This window comes from Dreissena polymorpha, chromosome 13 (assembly GCF_020536995.1).
Source record: "Dreissena polymorpha isolate Duluth1 chromosome 13, UMN_Dpol_1.0, whole genome shotgun sequence".
Lineage (NCBI taxonomy): Eukaryota > Metazoa > Mollusca > Bivalvia > Myida > Dreissenidae > Dreissena > Dreissena polymorpha.
Window position 1 is genome coordinate 27699225 of NC_068367.1, and position 14658 is coordinate 27713882.

The 14658-nt window shown below is 37.3% G+C and overlaps 1 protein-coding gene and 1 long non-coding RNA gene across 2 annotated transcripts in view; one reads left to right on the forward strand and one right to left on the reverse strand.

Annotated features, from left to right (window-relative positions):
* Positions 1–14658, reverse strand: part of LOC127856425 (zinc finger protein 432-like) — a 205341-nt gene that overhangs the window by 4417 nt on the left and 186266 nt on the right. The window lies entirely within an intron of this gene.
* On the forward strand, positions 161–4688 carry LOC127856432 (uncharacterized). The gene is made up of 5 exons (XR_008038026.1): positions 161–998; positions 1158–1250; positions 1631–1687; positions 2131–2168; positions 3448–4688. It is a non-coding gene; the product is annotated as an uncharacterized LOC127856432 (long non-coding RNA).

The following is a 14658-nucleotide window of genomic DNA, read 5'->3' on the forward strand; positions in this document are numbered from 1 at the left end:
CCATTTGGCGGGCATCATCCTCTTATCCATATATATACTCATACAAAGTTTCAATGAAATCCACCAAAGCACTTCCAAGATATGGCTCCGGACACAAAAGTGCCTATAGTAAAAAGCATTTTTTCAAGATACAAATGGCCATAACTCTTTTTTTAACAGATGGTGTACAATGCCATTTGGCGTGCATCATCCTCTTATGCATATATATACTCATACCAAGTTTCAATGAAATCCACAAAAGCACTTCCAAGATATGGCTCCGGACACAAAAGTGCCGGACAGACGGAAGGACAGCCGGACGGCCGGACGGACAACACCAATAACAATATCCCTCCGCCTCTGGCGGGTGATAATTAGAGAGCGGACACTGCTGTGGACGCCGCTGCCCCCTGCCCGGCAGTGGGTGAAACTTTAATATGTCCAGTTTTAAAAAAGTGGCGTATAATTACAGATCTTAGTAAGTCCCCTTGCCTCACTACACAATAATGTACTGTCACTGCATGACCATGATGTTACTTCCTGTGTTAAATGTTTATAATTCGTACTTCAGATTAAAGCACTGACTAAAACAATAATAGTATTTAAGCAAGTAAAACATACATAAACTGACACGTTTGTATGACAATTTGCTTAATAAAGACTGGCTTCCCACATAAAAAGCCCCCAAATATTGAAATCCCATAATGCTTTTATTATAACTAGCTCAAGTTTTGGTTACTTATGGTTGCTTAACCAGTTTGCATTGATCCAACAATTTAATTAAATAGGCTTTGGAAGTTTTTTTTATTTCCTTGTAATGCCATCCCACCTTGAGCTGCAGGGACATCATTCATTTCAATAATATTCAAATAAGATCTGTTTTCTGCATACTGATGTGATGTGAAACTTACTTTAAAGAACTGTTGAAATCCTGCTGTCCATGGTAGAAGACATAAGCCAAACGCTGGCGTTATACAACGTAAAGCTACTTAGAGAGTGAAGAAGACGTTCTCGTCGAGGTAAGATTGCAAGAAATATTCAACTGATAACAATTTGGGATGAAAATTGAACTCAGAATAATGTTTGATAAATTTTAATTGTACTGTATGCCACTTTGTGAAACCAAGATAAGTAGTCTATCAAAAGGCCCATTTTTAAGATCTGAGCACATCTTTCAGTGCAAGGCTTTGTGATATAGATACTTCAGAGGCACATGGACGGAATGAAGTCATCAACTGAGGTGATTGAGTAATACAACTGACAGCCATTTGGTAAGAATACTTATATGACAACTGTAAAAACTCGGTAATACGTCTAGGTGTTTATGCCTTGGAGTATACAAATGTGTGTATGTTCGTTTCACAAGTCAATACGGGGCTTGTAAACTTAAGAAATATGGGGCATTATTGTTTTTAGCATTAAGCAAGCATTATTGACTCAACTAAATTATCGTATTTAGTCATTGATCCATGACATGATTCAGACAACTTAAAAAATATATCCAAATTCAGCCTGAAAAATAATGGTATATTTGCTTAAAGCTAACATTTCTATCCGTTCAGTTGTAAACACTCAGATAGTGTAAACGTTTGTATTTGTAAACAGGTGATGGTAAACAATTCATTAATATTTTTTCTGTTTTTATTTACAGGGTGATCTTTCCACCTATCAAGATGCCCCACACCCGCCGATGCCGTTTCAAAATGTTGTTAGTTTTAAGTTTTACTTTGCAGTTGTTATTGCATGTTAAATTAATTAACATATTTTTATAAAGTAATTTATGTGTATTGTTAAGTCAGTTTATACTTGGTAGCAACTTTTTTATTTTGTGCTTATGGGTAGCTCTTTGCCTATTGTTATTTATTATTGAGTTTTGCTTATGAGTTGATATTGTTATTCATTACTTTTAATGGTTGAATTTGTTAAATGATTTTTTTTTAGTGCTGTTATTGTAATAAAGCTTCTCATTTTTGTCTGATTATTTCTCACTGTTAAGTTTTGTCAATGAGTCAATATTGTTATTAATTAATTGTTTTTTAACTCAAGTGTTGAATTTATAATTCATATTTGTTCTTGCTACTTGTTGTTAATTGAGATATCAAGTGTTATTTACCACATGGAATAATATACTTTACGTATTATATATTACAGTAGGTCTACAAGGACCAGAAGAGAGCCAGAGAGATAAGGTATGACAACCATAAATACTAACAAGAGTGCCAAACTGTCACAAGATACGCCCGTTTTAAGACTTTGGACAACTTGATAACTTTACCATGACCCATATTTGAACTTGACCTACATATCATCTAGACACAACTTCTGACCAAAGTTGGTGAAGATCTGATGAAAACTACTTCAATTAGAGAGCAGACACCATGCTAAATGCTTGAAATGCACTACGGGACCTCGTGACCTAGTTTTTAACCTGGCAAGACCCATATTTGAACTTGACCTACATGTAGATATTGTCTAGACACAACTTCTGACCAAAGTTGGTGAAGATCGGATGAAAACTCAATTAGAGAGCACTTGCTAAATGCTTGAAATGGTTTAAGTGACCCTGTGACCTAGTTTTTGACCTGGAATGACCCATATTCCAACTTGACCTAAATACTGTCTAGATACAACTTCTGACCAAGTTTGGTGAAGATTGGATGAAAACTACTTCAATTAGAGAGTGGACACCATGCTAAATGCTTGAAATGCACTAAGTGACCCTGTGACCTAGTTTTTGACCCAGCATGACCCATATTCGAACTTGACCTAGATATTGTCTAGATACAACTTCTGACCAAGTTTGGTGAAGATCGGATGAATACAATTTGAATTAGAGTCCGGACAAAGTGGCGCCGTTGAAAATGCACTAATTGACCCTATGACCTAGTTTTTGACCCGGCATGACCCATATTCGAACTTGGCCTATATATCAACTAGATGCAACTGCTGACCAAGTTTGGTGAAGATCGGATGAATACAATTTGAAATAGAGTCCGGACAAAGTGGCCCCTTTGAAAATGCACTTATTGACCCTATGACCTAGTTTTTGACCCGGCATGACCCATATTCGAACTTGGCCTAGATATCAACTAGATGCAACTGCTGACCAAGTTTGGTGAAGATCGGATGAATACAATTTGAATTAGAGTCCGGACAAAGTGATGCCTTCCGCCCGCCGCCCGCCGCCCGCCCGCCGCCCGCCCGCCGCCAAGGGGTTTCACATAATACGTCCCGTATTTTATACGGGCGTATAAAAAGTAAAATAGTAGCAACTTTTTTATTTTGTGCTTATGGGTAGCTCTTTGCCTATTGTTATTTATTATTGAGTTTTGCTTATTAGTTGATGTTGTTATTGATTACTTTTAATGGTTGAATTTGTTAAATGATTTGTTTTTAGTGCTATTATTGTAATAAAGCTTCTCATTTTTGTCTGTATTATTTCTCACTGTTACCATTCCTCTCCCCCAGGCCCAACAAGGCTCTTCGTAGGTCGATAAGGCATAGAAAGGCACCAGAGCGTTATGGGGATACAGAAAAGAACGACACAGACCAAACCATGATTGAGATGTTCGCTAGACCGAGCAGTCTACGTAGATCGAACAGGCACCGAAGAGCACCAGATAGATATGGGTATACAAAAAAGTTAAATACAGACTTTAAATGTTTTACTTAATTCAATGGTTTTGGAGAATATGGATGTTGAAATGGCCAATAAGTTAGTTGCGGCAATATTTATGTAAAAAAAATGACATAATTTGATGTGTTTTATATTGATTTTAAATATGTGTGTAAACTTGTATATACCGGTAGCTTTAACAATTACAAGTACATTGAAATGATTACATCAAGGAAGTATTATCTAGACATTATTTTCTATTCAGTTTCTATTAAATAAATTAAGTTTTTTTTCTGACAAAAGGAATGTGGTTGCAGTAGTGTAATGGGTTAAAAGTTGTCAAGATAAACAACAAATTACTTTCAGCATCTTCAAATGCATATAGTATTATTTATTGGATTCTCCAATTGAAAAATATCTCTACATTTTTAACAAGACCTTTCTAATAATTTGTGTAACACTGAACAGACAATTCTTTTTTGATAATGTACATGCAAAACAATAGTGTTCAATTTTAGGAACATGAATTTATGAAAACAATCTTTCTTATTAAAATTATTAAAGCTAGTAACCTTTGTGCAACCAATAAGTCTCTGTTCATTTGTTTTTAATAATTTTAAGTCAATAATAATCATTGAATAGTTACTCTATAATGCATTAGGATTGATCTTAATTAAAAATCTACCAGAAATATTTACCACTGGATTTTTTTTTAAGGGGGATGTCTGTCATTCATTCTGTTAATCCTATGATCTCCAAACATATTTGTCTGGATTAAACAATCAAACTTGACATACAAACTACTACATAAAAGTGCTTGGAATGGCTTACTATGCTGGCATCACTTGGAACCTTGACACATTTTGACTAAATCTTTATGTTTGTTCAATTTGATATATTTTTTAGTTGTGCAAGGGCAGCTAATTATTAGTTGGTGCTTGTTAAGGTGCTGCAGGTAACAATTACAAATGCTTTGTATTATCTAAATTACAGTGTAAATTAATGTATGTAGTCCGTTTGTTACTAACAAGAACTTGTCATTCATCCTACAAGAGTATTTTTCTTTTTGGCTGATTTTTGGTTTTCCATTATTATGGTGGATTATTTTGAAAACTTTCTTAAAGCAAGATGTGACTTTAATGTCATGTTCTCTAACATTAATGTCAGTACTCAACATACTTTTCCCCTAAAATATTGTTAATAAAAAGAAAATATAACTACCAATATTATCCTTCTGAATAATAATGCACTTTTAAGAGATAATGACCTTTTTATGTACTGAAACCATTTACTGTAACCTTATCCCATTTAATAAGTCTAAAGTGTAAAGTGACATGTATTTTTTCTGATTAAATATGCTCGAGTTATGAGCAAATTTCTGAAACAAAATGAAACACAAATTTAAGGTGACAAGTGTAAATAAAAATACAACAGGAAATATTGATCTGAGTACATGTACATATATGGGACTCTTTCCTGTCTACTCATTAGTGTTCTGACGAGAAATCATAACAGGTGGGACATGTATCCTACAGTTCATGAAAATGTTGAGACTTAAAGAAATTTAATTTTCTTACTAATTGATTTTTGCATATTTAAGGATTTGTCCCATGAATTTGTATGAATTATATAAATCACTTCTAAATCCATTTTTAAGCAACATGAAATGTCCGCAACATATAAAGCCACAACACTACTTCTACTTTAACCTGGCAATGACCCCTTTATTTCTAACTTTTAGCTAACATTTAGAAAAAAAGCTGTCTCCATCGGATGACATATGCACCCAACAAATGCTTTGAAAGTAGTTATGAGCATTTTTCGAAACCTTAACACAGACTTCTAAACCTAAACGCGGACCCTAAGTTCAAGGTCAAGGGGGTCGAAATTTGTGTGTGTATGGATGGCCTTGTCCATATACAAATGCATACCAAATATGAAGGTTACATCTGAAGTGACATAGAAGATATGAGCATTTTTTTCGAAACCTAAATGCTAAGTGTGATGGACAGACAGACGGACAGTGCGATCACTATATGCCCTCCTTCAGGGGCATAAAAAAGGATTACCAGCCAAGGAAAGAGTCGAAAGACATCCGTATTGATGTTGAACAAAGGCAGTTCCTTGTGTCAAACAAAGGGACCAAGGAAGTCAAGGAGGTTGACCTGGACAAAGAGGAACTATTTAAGACACCAAATACAGTGTTTGAGTTCTACCTTACCCCGGATGAGCTGTTTGCAACTCCCATGTCAACACAGGGAAAATTGAAGATGATTAGCCCTGTCAAACAGAGGGCTCTCGCTATCCAGTTCAGTCCAGAGAGGGTGAAATTGGAAATGTTTCAACGCCCAGACACGCCCGCTAGAGCATTTCTGGCATCAGCATGACTCACCCAGAAACCCTGTAGTGCCAGGCACCATTCGACTGCGCGCATGGGAACCAGTTACAATTTAATGTTAGTGGATGCCGGCCTAATTCCTCTGGATAAGTGGGTCCTGAACCTCATGATGGATGAAAAAAGAAGACAAGGCGTTGAAGGGAGCAGTTGCTGTAATCAAGAAGACCAAAGACGCACTTGTGTAAGTTATCCACCTTTTACTTTCCTGTTTAGACTACCAGTAGCCCACACACCAAAAGCTAACCGGAACAAAACACAACATTGGTGTCAGAAGTTGGATTTAGTGTCTAGTGTGTTTCAGGTTTCGTCTTTTGGTCGGCCATGTGTTCCAGGCTGATGTTTTGGTTATTAGATTTAACCATCCACACTACGTGAAGAATTTGGACGTTAATTTTTCGACGCTATACCCCTGTTTTGGTCCAGTAAACAATTTCCACCAAACTTTGAATTGTACGAGTATGACTTTCTCTGCCACCTGTTTACTCATCCTTGTCGGTCATATTTGTTGTTGTAACCCTAATAGAGGGCTTAAGTTGACGAGGTAGGTTGGCATTTGGTAGTAAGCTTATTTCTTTAAGAAAAGGTTTTTAATTGTCATTGTAACACACTTTTTTATTTAAAAATTTCTGGGTCTTTTAACTTCTAGGTTGTTTATTGAAGTAATTTTTTCTCATTTACCGTAATTCTTAATTTGAAATGGATATGGGAAGTAGACATACCCCACCAGCGTCACCAGTATCCCCCAGAAGAGTGCATGTAAACTTTGACCCTCCCAATAGATTAACAAATATTTCAGGGGTGGGGGAAAAATTGGCAAAGGCAATTGTCAAAATCCTTGGAAATGCTGGGAACTTATTCCCAGACACTTTGGGGGTTGTAATAAGACGGCCACTGAACTTCAGGAGATATGAGATTATTAGATTTTAGTCAGAACACCACATTATTTGATGAGGCCCTGGGGTATGGGCATGGGGCGGAAAGTAGTGAGGAGGGTGGCATGGGGGGATCAATCTCAGGTAGACCCACAGGAAAGGTGGGGGTAAGTATGCCTATCCTAGAGAAGGAGTCTTGACATTCAGGATCGCCAGAGGGCCAAACTCAAGCACACATTTTGGTTCTTGAGGCCAACATAACCTCTTGCTGGGAAAAAAATAATGTTGCAGACCATTACTACTAAATCTCTTCCTTTAAAGCACGGGCAGACCCTATAATGGTAAAGAACATAACATAACATAAAGAACCTGCCCCGGCCAGAACCGACAAAGTCATGAATTATCTGAAATCTTTTAGATAAAATACAGGACTGGTACATGTATGTTGGGGACTTTAGGTCTATAGTGCTTGTATGATGAATACTGCATCATTAATTTTTGCTGAAAATACAAGGATAAAATGATCGTTAAAAGTTGCCCCGGGGAAGACCTGCTAGGCGGCGTAATGGTGGCGCAGTCTAGTGTCCTTCAAAACTGAGGCCCGTTCCCCAATCAACCTACCCCCACTGCACTTGGGCATGCTAACCAGAACGAAACACAACAACCCTTAACCCAACAACACTACACCATTAAAAAGGAGTTAAGACTTCACCAAACCAATAGCCCAGAATATATTATATTATGCTGAGGTTAACAGAAATACGGGCCATAACTCTTCCAAATTTGTCACTCAAACTGTTTTTTTTCACGTGTGAAAGTTTGATCAAAACCACCAAGCAGCAAGCAGTTAGGAACTTAGGTAAGCAGAATAAACAATTGCACATGTTGGAAACTTTATTAATGACTTAACTAACAAGAGATATTGCCAAGCAATATTGTCCCTTAACAGTGAAACTCCACCATTGTCAGAATTGTTTAAGTTTTAATAGTTGTTGCCATAGCAACCAGAATTCTTGATGTAGGAACAAAATGAAATGATGTGCATAATCTCCATATTTAAATCTATCCATGTTTCAAGTTTCATGAAAAAATATGAAGAACTTTAAAAGTCATCGCAGGATCCAGAAAAGTGTGACAGATTCACAGACTCACGGACACACAGAGCGCAAACCATAAGTCCTGTGAAACCGGTAGGGGACAATTACTTGCTAACTAGGATTTAATGACAATTTTGCACACTTTCAAATTGCATCAATATGTATTGATTAACATGTATTTAATTTCAAGGTGTGTGGCTTAACCCTTAAAGCGCTGGAGCTGAATTTTAAAGGCCTTTGCAAACAGTTTGGATCCAGATGAGACGCTACAGAACGTGGCGTCTCATCAGGATCCAAACTGTTTGCTATTCTGATAGTATTCTTTGAAAAAAATCGAAGAAAATGCTAATTTTAGAAATTCTGCAGACGACATTTTAGCAGACGACAAATTTCCCAGCATGCAAAGGGTTAAGATGGCCAGGGATCTGTTTGATTGTAAATTTAGTGATTTAGTTGAAATTGGCAAGGCAGTGCATACGTGTGATAACAATATGACCAACTGGGAAAGGGGCCGCGTTTGAGATGTTGAATAATGGTGAGTCCACTAACTGTGGAAGTGTTGAAACCGAGGAACAAGACACCAGTGAACCTAAAAATGTGACTCTCAGGTTGCAGAGTATCTGAGCAGTCTGAAGGACGTTGCTTTGCGTAAGGGTCAAGGATCGATGAATGTTAGATGCACATCGAGGACTTGTTTGTTGAAATGCGTGTGGAGACATCCCCTAAACAGACCAAAATAAGTGACTTTTTCAAACAATAAATTGTCAGATGTCAGGGCGACATGAATCGGCTTCTAGTCTACCCCAGGTGACTTCAAGCCATTTCAGGTCGACAATGACCCAATGTGCCTTAATAGGCCACCCTGCTTAAGTAGACAATTTGGCCGTTTCCCATGACTGGCTGCTTAAGAGGGGTTGGACTGTATATTGGTATAGAAAAATGGCTAACAATATTTTAAGACATTCAACTTCATAATGTTACAGGCTGGAAAAACAAATATGGATGGACCTTCCAACAGAAAATCTTGTAAAACAAACAAGTCAAATAAGCAAGTTTTCTGGTACTTGCGAATATCAAGTCAAGCAAGTTTGGTTGTGAGTCAACATACCAAACAGTTACAATTTTTTGAAGGTACACTGTCAAGGTATTCACATATAACCTAAGGCATGAAGGACCTCATGCATTTCGTATATAGAATGGCCAGATTATAAAATACTGTTATTCACATTACACACAAAGAGTAGGACAGAATAGCTTAAGAATCTAAACACAACGTTGAAGAGTAACATGATAAACAAATATAAAGTCACTTGCCCAATACAGTGATTCATGTACCAAGCAAGGGTCCTATCACTTGCCCAATACAGTGATTCATGTACCAAGCAAGGGTCCTATCACTTGCCCAATACAGTGATTCATGTACCAAGCAAGGGTCCTATCACTTGCCCAATACAGTGATTCATGTACCAAGCAAGGGTCCTTTCACTTGCCCAATACAGTGATTCATGTACCAAGCAAGGGTCCTATCACTTGCCCAATACAGTGATTCATGTACCAAGCAAGGGTCCTATCACTTGCTTGATACATTGATTCATGCACCAAGCAAGGGTCCTATCACTTGCCCAATACAGTGATTCATGTACCAAGCAAGGGTCCTATCACTTGCCCAATACATTGATTCATGTACCAAGCAAGGGTCCTATCACTTGCCCAATACATTGATTCATGTTCCAAGCAAGGGTCCTATCACTTGCCCAATACATTGATTCATGTACCAAGCAAGGGTCCTATTAAATAGACAGCCACATGCGCGAGTTTGGATGTGTAACAGGGTTCAAGTACAAATGAACATTACCGTCAAGTTAATACCTGTGAATGGGAGCCATTAGCACAAAAGAGAAAGCTGCATTAGTCTATTTTGTTTATTTTATTTCATTAGGCTTATATAACAAGGGCTGTTTGTGAAACATGCATGCCCCCCATATGGGCTCTCCGTTGTAGTGACAGCCATTGTGTATGTTTTTTGTAACTGTGATCTTGACCTTTGACCTAGTGACCTAAATCAATAGGGGTCATCTGCGAGTCATGATCAATGTACCTATGAAGTTTCATGATCATAGCCATATGCGTTCTGGAGATATCATCCAGAAACCATTTTACTATTTCGGGTCACCGTGACCTTGACCTTTGACCTAATGACCTCAAAATCAATAAAGGTCATCTGCGAGTCATGATCAATGTACCTTTGAAGTTTCATGAACTTAGCCATAAGCGTTCTTGAGTTATCATCCGGAAACCATTTTACTATTTCGGGTCACCGTGACCTTTGATGTAGTGACCTGAAAATCAATAGTGGTCAACTGCGAGTCATGATCAATCTACCTATCAAGTTTCATGATCCTAGGCATAAGCATTCTTGAGTTATCATCCGGAAACCATTTTACTATTTCGGGTCAACGTGACCTTGACCTGTGACCTAGTGACCTGAAAATCAATAGGGGTCATCTGCGAGTCATGATCAATGTACCTATCAAGTTTCAAGATCCTAGGCATAAGCGTTCTTGAGTTATCATCCGGAAACCATTTTACTATTTCGGGTCACTGTGACCATGACATTTGACCTAGTGACCTGAAAATCAATAGAGGTCATCTTGGAGTCCTTATCAATGTACCTATGAAGTTTCATGATCCTAGGCCTAAGCGTTCTTGAGTTATCATCCGGAAACCATCTGGTGGACGGACATATGGATGGACAGACAGACATGAGCAAAACAATATACCCCCTCTTCTTCGAAGGGGGGCATAAATATCATCAGTTTTTATATCATGTTAAGGAGACACAAGGTCCACATTTTTTTGTTGGGGCATTATTGCATAATAATCAATATTTTAACACACTGTCTTAGATTATGTTTTAGAATTTAAGTTCTCTTGTTTTTTAAATGTGAATCACATGAAAATCAAACAAGAGCACCGCATAACGGGTGCCAATGCTCAGCGGCGAAAGCTTGTCATTTTTTATTTTAGAGGTCACAGTGACCTTGACCTTTGACCTAGTGACCCAAAACTGGGTGTGGTGTGTAGAACTCATCAAGGTGCATGTACATATATAGTTTCAAAGTTGTAGGTGGAAGCCTACAGCGGATGGCTGACTTTGTGCATTCATAATTTCCAAGACCGACAATGACCACAACTTAAGACAAAGGTTAGTGATCTATCTTCAGATGATAAAGTTGACAGCTACTGTACCAACAATAACTGTGAATCCATCAACCATGCCCTTAATAAGGCCTTTGATTAGAAATCCAAGCCCTTGACAGACTTGGTTGACACTCTGTACACACTAGTTCAAGTTCAATATAACAAACTGCGGGCTGCCTTAGTTGGTTCCGGCGAGTATTGTGTCAGAAACACATACGCAATTCCAAGTTACAATAAAAGCTGCGCCATGAGCGCATGATACGCCCGTCGTTCGCCAATGAAGTAGTAAGGTAATAAATAACCCTTTGAATCATTTTTTTACTTCAGTTTATTTGTATTTGAATACATGGTTTATTTTATAAGTACATGAGCATGGAAATCACGAAATTTTGACGAACAAAGTCCCATAACTCTGGAACGACAATTCAGAATTCCGTCAAAAACGAAAGGGGATCAGGGTTTATCAATATTAAGATTGTGTTGAAATTTGAAAAAAATCCATCGAAGGATATTTGAGCTACAGTAGGACATTCAATGAAATCACGAAATTTTGACGAACAAAGTCCCATAACTCTGGAACGACAATTCAGAATTCCGTCAAAAACGAAAGGGGATCAGGGTTTATCAATATTAAGATTGTGTTAAAATTTGAAGAAAATCTGTCAAAGGATATTTGACGTAGCGTACGACATTAACAGACGGACGGACGGACGGACGGACGGACGGACAGACGGACGCGGGGTATACCATAATACGTCCCGTCATAGACGGGCGTATAAAAACCCAAAATAATACCATGACTGACCAGCAAAGACAGTAACTGTTAAATAGATTCAGGCGCCAACCTATTCAAAAACCAGGTTACTTGACCTCAACCAACGGACAGTAAATCATAGTTGCACCACGCACCCACTGGTAAAAAACCAGGTCAGCAGAAAAGAAAAATTAACACTCGCACAGTTCCTGTGATAAAACATACAAGAGCACCGCCTTGCGGGTGCAGACTGCTCATCTATTTTCTTTTTAAAGGTGAAGGGACTCTCAATTTCAAGAACAAAGGAGGGATGGGTGGAGTGAAGAGGGGTGTATAGTGTGGGGATGTTGTCATTTATTACATTATCTTCCAAAAATGCGAAAAAAATTTCAAATTTTTTTTTCAGGGGGGGGGGGGGGGGGGGTAAAATGGTTTCCAGATGATAATTCAATAACGCTTAGGCCTGGCATCACGAAACTTCATAGAGACATTGGTTATGCATGATGATGACCGGCAGATGACCTATTGATTTTTAGGTCACTAGGTCAAAGGTCAATGTCACACAATGGCTGCCAGTACAACTGACAGCCCCTTTTTTTTACAGTAATGCAGTCTGTGTTCGGGCCATTTGGATTTGGTTGACTACAGCAGGTGCTAACATGTTTTTGTATTTTTGTTTGTTTTATAAGATATTGAGAAATATTTGTTTGGTTTGTTTACTTGTTTGAAATTTTGTAATACTTAATTAATTAGATAGAAATGAGAAGTGAAATGGACATCACTGATGTCAATGATGACTACCATGACTGTGATATTGTTGTTTGTAAATAGTTTCAATTATTTTAAGTTTAATTTTTGCTTAAAAGATTTCTACCATGATAACTATGACATATACATCACAGATTGTAATAATCGACTGATTTGAAATAAATTGTCAAAACTTGAAAACGTTGCTCCTTTTTGTATATATCTTTAAACTCTTCACATCAACAACAAAATAAATTATGTATTATTTTTGCCAGTAAGACATCTGCAATCATTGGTACATTTGTATCATTATTAAGAAAAAAGTAACTGTTTTTTTTTAAATAAAAATCTGTTATATTTTTTAGGACTTAATATTTTATTTGTGAACGCAATAAAAGATATTGACAAAAACCCAGCTTTTGTTCTTATTTTCACTGCAAAAGATTATTCATACAAATGAACTGCTGTATCATCCTGTGGTCTAGCTAACAAATCAGTGGGACAAAAGAAGAAATTCTTCCTACATGCAGATGTATGACTACATTGTACATTGTAACTCCGATTTAACATCGATCATGGGATCCCAGCTATGAAACTGGTTTACTCTTTCAGTGCTGGAACCGAATTTCAAAGGTCTTTGTAAACAGTTTGGATCCAGATGAGACACCACAGAACGTGTCGTCTCATCTGGATCCAAACTGTTTGCCATTCTGAAAGTATTCTTTGAAAAAAAAAATGGAAGAAAATGCTGATTTAAGAAATTCAGCATACCACATTTAAGCAGACGAAAAATTTCCCAGCATGCAAAGGGTAAATAACTTCAGTGCTCATATATTGCCACGATGTGCTGACATCATGTCACGTTCAAATACATGCATATATCAGCCTGACCCCATTAAATATCTGGATACTTCCTTTCTAGTATATGTATATCTGATAATCCCATATAATCACACATTCAAATTAAAAATAATTATCTGGCCAATAGGAAGTGTATTTAAGAATTTCATTAACACAAACATATTCCATTTTTCGGAAATGCAAAATAGTACAGTAAATTATGGGACGGGTTATTTCTCATTGAACATAAGATGTTCAGGTGACAAGATTTGCGCGCGTCGGGCACTGTTCAGATTTAAATTATAACACACAATTGAAATGCGAATCTTTTAAATTAAATGCAACATGTAGAAATTATTTTCAGAAAGAGGATTTATGTATACAATAAACCTGCATCTGCATGTTTCCAAACTGTCTGAATTTGATATAAATTTGCTTGTTTCCTTTACAATTTCATTTAAGCATACTTAATTTAAATAAATATTGTTAACAAATAAGACTGAAATGAAACCGGGTGAAAATGAATTTACAATTGCATTTAAGCAAACAATATATAGATATTGTTTATAAACAACAAATGACTATATCATTGTCATTTTTAGCTCGGCTGTTTTCGAAGAAAACCTGAGGTATTGTTATAGCCCTCTGGTCTTCCGCTTGTCGTCGTCCGAAAACTTTAATATTGGCCATAACTTTTGCAGTATTGAAGATAGCAACTTGATATTTGGCATGCATGTGTATCTCATGGAGCTCCACATTTTGAGCGGTGAGAAGTCAAGGTCATCCTTTCAGGTCAAAGGTCAAAAAAACTTTTTTCATGTGTATCTCAACGACCTGCACATGTTGAGTGGTGAAAAGGTCAAGGTCAATGATGACCTTCAAGGACAAAGGTCAAAAAAACAAAAGTCAAGCACCCACAGCCGAGTGTAGGCACTCACTCGACGGTGCTCTTCTTAAGACAACATTTCACAAGTCGCTTCCAGCCTTTTTATCTGTTTACTTATGAAAGGAGGTGAGAAAAATTGCAAAAAAATGTTGCCAATATCAAATTGACTACAATCATGATGTCCCCCAGGCAATTATAGCATCTTGCTTAAGCAACATCCCTTCTTATTCAAGGGTGATCTCCCGTCTCTAGATTTGCCACCGATTTC